At 43.9% G+C, this 9,419-nt stretch overlaps 1 pseudogene; it reads left to right on the forward strand.

Moving 5' to 3' along the window:
• Positions 1 to 671: 671 nt before the first annotated feature.
• Positions 672 to 3,822, forward strand: LOC118992772 (keratin, type I cytoskeletal 18-like; annotated as a pseudogene).
• Positions 3,823 to 9,419: the final 5,597 nt, after the last annotated feature.

Genomic DNA, 9,419 nt, shown 5'->3' on the forward strand with positions numbered 1-9,419 from the left:
GATCATTATAGGGTTTTAACTGGCCTAATTTCAATATTGTTGTGCCTCAGGGAATAAGAAGTTCAGAGGAGAGAAGAGATGGGGGAATGGACAATCAGTGGAGCAGTTAGAACACACACATTTAAGTTCACCATTGTATGTAGGTGCAGTTCATGGGACCCCAAAACAATTACAATAGGAACATTAGAGATCACTGATCACCCTAACACATATAATAATAATAATGAAAATATTTGAAATATTACAAGAATTACCCGAATGTGAAACAGACACAAAGTGAGCAAATGATGTTGTAAAAATAGTGCTGATTGATTTGCTTAACACAAGGTTGCCACTAGACTTGAATTTATAAAAAAATGCAACATCTGTGAAGTGCAATTAAGTGAAGCACAATGAAACAAACAAAAAAGAAATTATACTAAAATGCACATGGTAGAAAACACTAGGAACAATTAAAAATAACCTTACACTATATAAACTACTTTAAAATGTAAAATTCATAGATATAAAATATGCTTTTAAATGACTTTTTAACTTGTTTTGCTAAATACTTTTTGAAAATAAAAATTGAACTGCTGCTTGACTGAGTCTCAGCTCTCGTCTTCCTCCCAGAACAACATGAGCTTCAGTACCCACTCCAGCTTTCCACAAACTGCCAGACCCTGGACTCCATGCCCAGCTATTGGGTCCGGCCAGCCAGTAGCATGGCCAGCGTCTATGCAGGCACAAGGGGCTTCAGCTCCCAGGTCTCTGTTTCCCACTCCATCAGCATGAGGGTGGCTGGGGTCCAGGGGTCTTGCTATGGGGATGGCCAGGGGTTTGTGGGTATAGGCAACATCCAGAGCAAGGAGGAGACTATGCAATGCCTGAATGACTGCTTTGCCTCCTACCTGGAGAGGCTGAGACAACTGGAGGCTGATAATCAGAGGCTGGAGAACAAAATCAGGAACATCTGGAGAAGAAGGGATGCCAGATCAGAGGCTGGGGCATTATTTTAAGACTGTTTAGGACCTGAGGGCTCAGATCTCTACAGGTTCTATGGACAATGATGCATCATTCTGCAGATTGACAATGCCTGTCTTGCTGCTGCTGATGACTTCAGAGTCAAGCATGAGATGGAGCTGGCCATGTATCCATCTGTAGAGAGTGACATCAGTGGGCTCCAAAAGGTCATTGATACCACTCATTAATATCCAGTATCACTCGGCTGCAGCTGGAGACAGAGATTGAGGCTCTCAAGGAAGAGCTGTTCTTCATGAAGGAGGAAGTAAATGGTTTACAAAACCCGATTGTCATCTCTGAGTTGATGGTGGAGTTGGATGCCCCCACATCTCAGGACATCAGCAAAATCAGGGCAGATATCTGGGTCTAGTATGACGGGCTGGCTTGGAAGAACGGAAGGAGTTAGACAAGTACTGGTACCAGCAGTTGAGGAGAGCACCACAGTGGTCACCTTGCAGACTACAGAGATAGGAGCTGCTGAGATGACACTCATGGAGCTGAGACATACAATTGAGTCCTTGGAGATCAACCTGCACTCCATGAGAAATCTGAAGGCTAGCTTGGAGAATAGCATGAGGGAGGTGGAGACACACTCTGCCATGCAGATGGAACAGTTCAACCAGATCCTGGTGCTGCACATGGAGTCAGAGATGGCCCAGCCCCAGGCAGAGGGGCAGTGCCAGGCCCAGGAGTACGAGACCCTGCTGAATATAAAGGTCAAGCTGGAGGGTGAGGTAGCCAGCTACCACCACTTGCTGAAAGAAAGGGAAGACTTCAACCTTGGTGAAGTCCTGGACAACAGTCACTTCATACAATCCAACCAAAAGACCACTACCTTCAGGAGTGTGGACAGAAACATGGTGTCTGAGGTCAATGACACCAGTTTGGAGACATTAAAGGCAGCGGAAATGAGGGGCCCCTTTGGTGGTGGGGACAGGAAGCCAATAAAAAGTTCAGAGATCACTGGAAAAAAATGAAAACAAAAAATTCAAAATATTCACTTTCCCTTTTCATGTAACACCATATAAGAAAAAGTCTAGACTTAAAATTTAGAATAAAATTGCCCTGGCCAAGTTGTTCAGTTGGTTGGAGCATCATCCCATACAACCAAAAGGTTGTGGGTTCCATCCCCAGTTGGGGTGCATACAGGAGGCAACCAATTGATGTTTTTCTCTCTCCATCTGTCTCTGTCTCTCTCTCTCACTCCCTCTCTCCCTTCTTATCTCTATAAAATCAATATAGCCTCAGGTGAGGATTTTTAAAAGTTATGATTTATTTAGAATAAATCAAATCTGTTGAGAAAAATAAATTGGATTTTAATCCTCTACCATTCTTTTATTTTTATTCTTTTAAATTCTATTTTAGTGATTATGCTATTACAGTCCTAATATTTGTCCTAATATTGTCCTAATATTTCCCCCTTTCCCACCCTTCATCCAGCATATACCACTCCCTCAGGTAATCCCCCCTGTTGGGAGCTGCCCTGCCTCGTTTCAGAAGCTGTAACCCCTCCATGGCTAAGGCTGAGTGAACAACCTTCAGACTATAAGCCACTAAGGAGACAAAGCTTATCTTCCTGGCAGGAGCACCACCTCTGCCCACTTTACTTCACTCTGCCTGGTCCCCAGTGCTTGGTCGGTTAGCCAATGATGGGTAAGATCCCTCAAGGGCGGGGTGACCTAAGACAGGCATGATCACATGGAGGCCCTCAGGGAAGGACTTGGGGGGCTATAGAAAAAGGGGGTGATGGACCCTTACCCCTCAATTCTGACATAGCCTGAGTCCTCCTTCTGTCTGCAAGAAGTCTCCTAATCTACTGACTGCCTTACTTCTTGCTTAACCTAAGCCTGAAACAATGCTGGAGGTGGGTGTGGCCCTGTGCTGGAGAGGGTAGGTTCCGCAGGGCAATGAGGCCTAAGAGAGAAAGCATAAAATCCTATGAAACCTGCTTTGCTAATACCCTCAATTTAAATGATAAGGGCCCAAGCCTGAAATGAGTTTGTTTCCCCAGAATTTTATGGCCCTTTCAGTATCTGACCCTGACTCAAAATAGGCCCTCAGAGTTCTTTGAATGTTATCTATTTGATCGATACTGCCTGACAATGATGGATGGGCTTAATCTGAGAATGTGGGTCTCTTAAACCACTGGTTGCTTACTGATTATAATAATGCTCTATGTACTTTGGTGTATTTGCAAATTACTTTCCCAGGGTCGTGTGGGAGATGAACAAGTAGCAAGCCTTGTGGCATCTATAGGGTCCTAACTAAAAACAAGGTGGGACATGTAGGAGACCATTCTGCACGGCATGGGCCCAGCCCCCAGTGGCAAACATTTACTGCAAAGTAACTTTCTAAAATCCATGCTAAACCTTCCAAGGACGAGATAACCAGTTCAACTACTTTTGCCTTTTCATTTGCAAATATCCTTCTTCTGTGATGTGATTAGTGGCATTGGCTCCTTTGTTTTCTGTAAAAGGTAGCCACCTAAAGTGAACCTGTGCATAGTAAATGAGGACCATGATGTAACATGCCGAGNCTGGCTGGTGTAGCTCAGTGGATTGAGCTCGGGCCTGCGCACCAGACGATCGCGGTTCGATTCCCAGTCAGGGCACATGCCTGGGTTGCAGTCTGGTTCCCTGCGGGCCAACTCCCAGCAGGGGACGCACGAAAGGCAACCCTACATTGATGTTTCTCTCCCTCTCTCCTTCCCCTCTAAAGATAAATAAATAAATAAATACAATATTAAAAAAAAATAATAATAATGCTCTATGTACTTTGATGTATTTGCAAATTACTTTCCCAGGGTCGTGTGGGAGATGAACAAGTAGCAAGCCTTGTGGGATCTATAGGGTCCTAACTAAAAACAAGGTGGGACATGTAGGAGACCATTCTGCATGGCATGGGCCCAGTCCCCAGTGGCAAACATTTACTGCAAAGTGACTTTCTAAAATCCATGCTAAACCTTCCAAGGATGAAATAACCAGTTCAACTACTCTTTTTTTTAAAGATTTTATTTATTTATCTTTAGAAGGGAAGGGAAGGAGAGAGGGAGAGAAATATCAATGTATGGTTGCCTCTTGTGCGCCCCCTGCCGGGAACTGCATCCCCTGCTGGGAACTGGCCTGCAACCCAGGCATGTGCCCTGGCTGGGAATCAAACCAAGATCCTCTGGTTCGCAGGCCCGCGCTCAATCCACTGAGCTACACCAGCCAGGGCCCAGTTCAACTACTTTTGCCTTTTCATTTGCAAATATCCTTCTTCTGTGATGTGATTAGTAGCATTGGCTCTTTTGTTTTCTGTAAAAGGTAACCACTTAAAATGAACCTGTGCATAGTAAATGAGGACCATGATGTAACATTCCGAGAAACCTAACAAAGGCCAGTGAGGACAAGGGCCAAGGCTTTTGCTCCCCTCAAGAGAAAAGCCTTGCTGTCCCTTTTCCTTCACCAGACTCAGTAGTCCATGAGAATGTCTCATTTCATCTATAATGTTGCAGACACTGTGGACCAGTGTCTGCATCACCCCCAACCAATGTTCATATTCATGGGTCATGCATGTAAATTTTTTGGCTACTCCATTTCCTGTGCTGTACTTTACATCCTATGGCTATTCTGTAACTACATATTTGTACATCTTAATCCTCTCAACTCCTCATCCATTACCTTACACCTCCCTCCCATGTGGCAACCATTAAAAGGCTCTCCATATCCATGATACTGTCTCTGTTCTTTTTGTTTGCTTAGTTTGTTTTTTAGATTCAATTGTGGATAGATATGTATTTTTGCCATCTTATTGTTCCTAGTTTTGATCTTATTTTTCTTAAATAAGTCCCTTTAATATTTCATATAATAATGATTTGAATGGTTTTGTGATGAACTCCTTTATCTTTTTTCTTGTCTGGGAAGTTCTTTATCTGCCCTTCAATTTTAGATGATAGCTTTGCTGGGTAGAGCAGTCTTGGCTATAGGTCTCTGCTTTTCACGACTTTGGCTATTTCCTGCCAATCCCTTCTAGCCTGCAAAGTTTCTTTTGAGAAATCAGCTGACAGTCTTTTTTAAACCCAAAACCTTTAGAAAACTGTATTCTTTTTAAAAATATATTTTATTGATTATACTATTACAGTTGTCCAATTTTTTTCTCCCCTTTACCGCCCTCTGCCCTGTACCCCCTCCCACCATCATTTCCCCACCTTAGTTCATGTCCATGGGTCATACATATAAGTTCTTTGGCTTCTCCATTTCCTACACCATTCTTAACCTCCCCTGGTCTATTTTGTATGTACCATTTATGCTTCTTATTCCCTGTACCTTTTCCCCCATTCTCCCCACTCCGACTCCCCACTTATAACTCTCCACATGATCTGCATTTCACTGATTCTATTCCTGTTCTAGATGTTTGCTTAGTTTGTTTTTTTTATTCAGTTGCTGATAGTTGTGAGTTTGTTGTCATTTTACTGTTCATATTTCTTCTTAGATAAGTCCTGTTAACCTGTCACATAATAAGGGCTTGGTGATGAGGAACTCCTTTAACTTGACCTTACTGGGAAGCACTTTATCTGTGCTTACATTCTAAATGATAGCTTTCCTGGATAAAGTAATCTTGGATGTAGATCCTTGCTGTTCATGACTTTGAATACTTCTTTCCAGCCCCTTCTTGCTTGAGAGGTTTTTTTTCGAGTAATCAGCTGACAGTCTTATGGGCACTTCTTTGTAGGTAACTATCTCCTTTTCTCTTGCTGCTTCTAGGATTCTCTCCTTCATTTCAGTCTTGGGTAATGTAATGATGATGTGCCTTGGTGTGTTCCTCCTCGGGTCCAACTTCTTTGGGATTCTCTGAGCTTCCTGGACTTCCTGGAAGTCTATTTCCTTTGCCAGATTGAGGAAGTTCTCCTTCATTATTTGTCCAAATAAGTCTTCAATTTCTTGCTCTTTCTCTTCTCCTCTGGCACCCCTGTGATGTGAATACTGGACTTCTTGAAGTTGTTGCAGAGGCTGCTTATACTATCCTCATTTCTTTGGAGTCTTTTTTTCTTCTTGTTGTTCTGACTTGTTGTTTGTTGCTTCTTTATGTTCCAAATCATTAATTTGATTCTTGGCTTCATCCACTCTACTGTTATTTTCCCATAAATTGTTATTTATCTCAATTAGTGAATCCTTCATTTCTGACTGGATCTTTTTTACGCTGCTGAGGTCCTCACTAAGTTCCTTGAGCATCTTTATAACCATTGTTTTGAACTCCGTGTCTTATAGAGATAGCTTGTCTACATTTTGTTTAGCTCTTTTTCTGTAGTTTTGATCTGTTCTTTCACTTGGGCCATGTTTCTTTGTCTCCTCATTATGTTAGCCTCTCTTTGTTTGTTTCTATGTATTAGATAGAGCTGCTTTGACTCCATGTCTTGGAAGTGTGGCCTAATATGATAGGTGTCCTGTAGGGTCCAGTGGCAGAGACTCCCTTATCATCCAAGCTGGGTACTTAACCTGCACCCTTCCTGTGGGTTGAGTACACCTTCCTCTTGTAGTTGAGCTTTGATTGCTGTTGGAAGATCAATGGGAGGGATTTACCCACGCCAGTCAACTGCAAGGATAGGCTGTGACCACTGCCCATCAACCTCTGCCTTCTACAGAGGATGAGCTGTGCAGGGGCAGGGTTGTGGTGCTCCAACCTGGTCTGTAGCTATCCACCTTTGCCATTCTTTTAAAGGCTATGTAACACATCAAAGCAAAAATTTTTTCAATAGTCATAAAATCAAGTTGAAAATAACTTGCCAGTTAAGTATATGAAGACAATAACTGATGCAGGATAGTAAGAAGCTAGAATTCCTAGACAAGTGGAATGAAGAAACTAAAACAAGGCAATTAAACAAGGTCAAACAATTTGAACAATTTACAGAAAGCTAATAAATCACAAGACCTTACACTTGAGAACAAATGGTTTATACCTCTCATTCTTTTTAACCAGACAACAAATAGCCTAAACTTCCCTGGTCAAGGAGATAAATAACAGAGTCCCAATTAATGCCATTTTCACCAGCCAAACCCAAGGACAAATAAGGTCAGAGGAACAAATAACGAGCAACCCAATTTGAATCAGACCCAAGATAAAAGTGAAGCAGTGAAGCTGATCAAAGAATAATCTCAAACTCTTTTTTATGCTTGGTATCTCTTTGTTGAAGTTCTCACGGAGTTCATTCCTTCTTCCCCTAAGTTTTTAGAGCATCCTTATAACCATTGTTTTGAACTCTGTATCTGATCTGGAAGGTTGGTTGTCTCCATTTCATTTCATTCTTTTTCTGGGAATTTCACCTGTTATTTTATTTGGAGCATGTTTCCTTGTTTCCCCATTTTGGCTGCCTCTCTGTATTTATTTCTAGGTAGATCTGCTACGTCTCCCAGTCTTGGTAGGGTGGCCTCATGTAGTAGGTGTCCTATGGGGCTCAATGGCACTGTCTCCCTGATCACCCAAGCTAGGTGCTCCAAGATGTCCCTTGTATAGTTTATGTGAGCCCTCCTTTTGTACTTGAGTCTTGATTGTTGTTGGACCACCTGTGGGTCAAGTTGACCTTCAGGCTAGCTGACTATAAGGACTGGTTCTGACCACATTGTAGGAGTAGCTGTGTGAAGGCTGACCCCAAGAAGTAGAATTTTCCCCAGCAGGGTCTAGTACCTGCTGCAATCTCCCTTTGGGAGTGCTGCTTGTGGAGCTAATCAGCTCGTGCTCCATTGTGGTCTAAAGCCTGCCAAGGAGTGTGTTGGTTCAGGGGCTCTGGTACAGATAAATGTCAGACACTGCTTAAGGCCAACCCTGGGTTACCTGTTACGAGCTACAAAGTGATCCACAGTTTGTGGCTGCCTTTGCAGGCCTGGGTACATGTGAGAGGCATCAAGCTGTGTACCAAGGCCAGCCTCCATCAGTACCAAACCTGGGGACAGGTCAGCAAAATGTCCAAGGTACCTCAAGCTTAACCTCTGGCTGCCAGCTGCCTGTTAGATGTAATCACTGAAAGAGCCTTTGCCAGTATGCGAGTTGCTTGAAGGAGGCTCTCAGTGAGTCACCAGGCAGGGGTGAGTGGTATTCAGCAAGTTAATCCAAACTTGGTGCCAGTGCTGGGTCTGTGGCCACTCAGGAAAAGACTCAGGGTACATCAAGGCCAGCTGCCAAGCACCTGGGGCCTGCAGACCTTTGTGGTAAGATGGGGCCTCAGGAAGTCAGTAGGGTAAGGCCAGTAGAGTTCATCAGGCTAAAACAGATTGAGATTTGGCCATGTGGAGGGAGGGATCTGCACAGGAATGGTGGCATTGGTCGGGGCCTGCAGGAGGGATATGGCCCTGAAGCCGAACAACTCTGTCTTTCCATGTGCATCTCTGACACCTGCTGAGTCTATCTTCTGAGAAAGTCTGCACTGTAGGCCCAGGCTGGCACAGCCAGCAGACTGCTCCGCAATGAGCAAGCTTGGCAGGGCAGGGCCACTGGGAGTTGATGGGTAGGTCTAGTGTATTCCCCCAGACTGATGTCACATGGAGAGGAGTGCTCAACTCAGGGAAAATGGTGTCTGTGGGCAGTGTGAGAGGGATTCAGCACAGAGACATTGGCAGCTGTGCCCCTAGCCCTCACTCCAAGCCACAGAAGCCAGTCTCTCCCTCTACAATACCCTTTGATTCACCCTTCTTCCTTCAGAGGCCAGGTTGGAGTGGCCCCAAATGAGATATTGTGTGTTGGCCTGAGTTTCTAGCAGGCTCCCATGTCACCCTGACAATTCCCACTGATTATCACTGCCAGGTGTTATTCGGATTCCTCTTCCCAGGATGAGGATCCGAGCATGGGATTGAGACCCCTTGCTCTTCAGAGGGGACCTTTGCAGCTGAGCTATCTCTCCAGATTCTTAGTTGTCACACGTGGGTACAGGGCCAGCCCTTTCCACGTCTCCACCCTTTCTTCATAATGTAGCTTCTTTTGTAAATCCTTGGTTATAAGACTTCTGTTCAGCTAGTCTTCAGTTGTTATTCAGGTTGATTGTTCTACAATTTAGTCGTAATTCCAATTGGGCCCCGAGAGGGTGTGAGTATATCTTCCACTCACTCTGCCTCTATCTTGGATCCTCTCTGTTCTTAGTTTGCAAGTTTTTAACAGCCACTCTGAGCTGAGGCTTCAGGGGCTGAATAGAGGATGAGTTGATAGTGTCCAACACTAATGATACATAGCTATTTCTCCACACATACAAGAAAATGTTTTGCTTATTAAATCCACGGTAGTGTCAATAAACCACTGGACATCCTCTGAAATCCTCTGAAATCATGTACACTAGCAGCTCTGGAAGTTTACACATCTTCATCCTATGATCAGCATCCTTTAATTTCAGATGCCTGCGCCAACCAATATACACTCACCTTCTAATGAAGCCAGAAAAAGAGACCCTCCTC

The sequence above is a fragment of the Sturnira hondurensis genome, unplaced genomic scaffold (assembly GCF_014824575.4).
Source record: "Sturnira hondurensis isolate 20B ecotype Veracruz unplaced genomic scaffold, ASM1482457v3 Scaffold0008380, whole genome shotgun sequence".
In the NCBI taxonomy this organism is placed as follows: Eukaryota; Metazoa; Chordata; class Mammalia; order Chiroptera; family Phyllostomidae; genus Sturnira; species Sturnira hondurensis.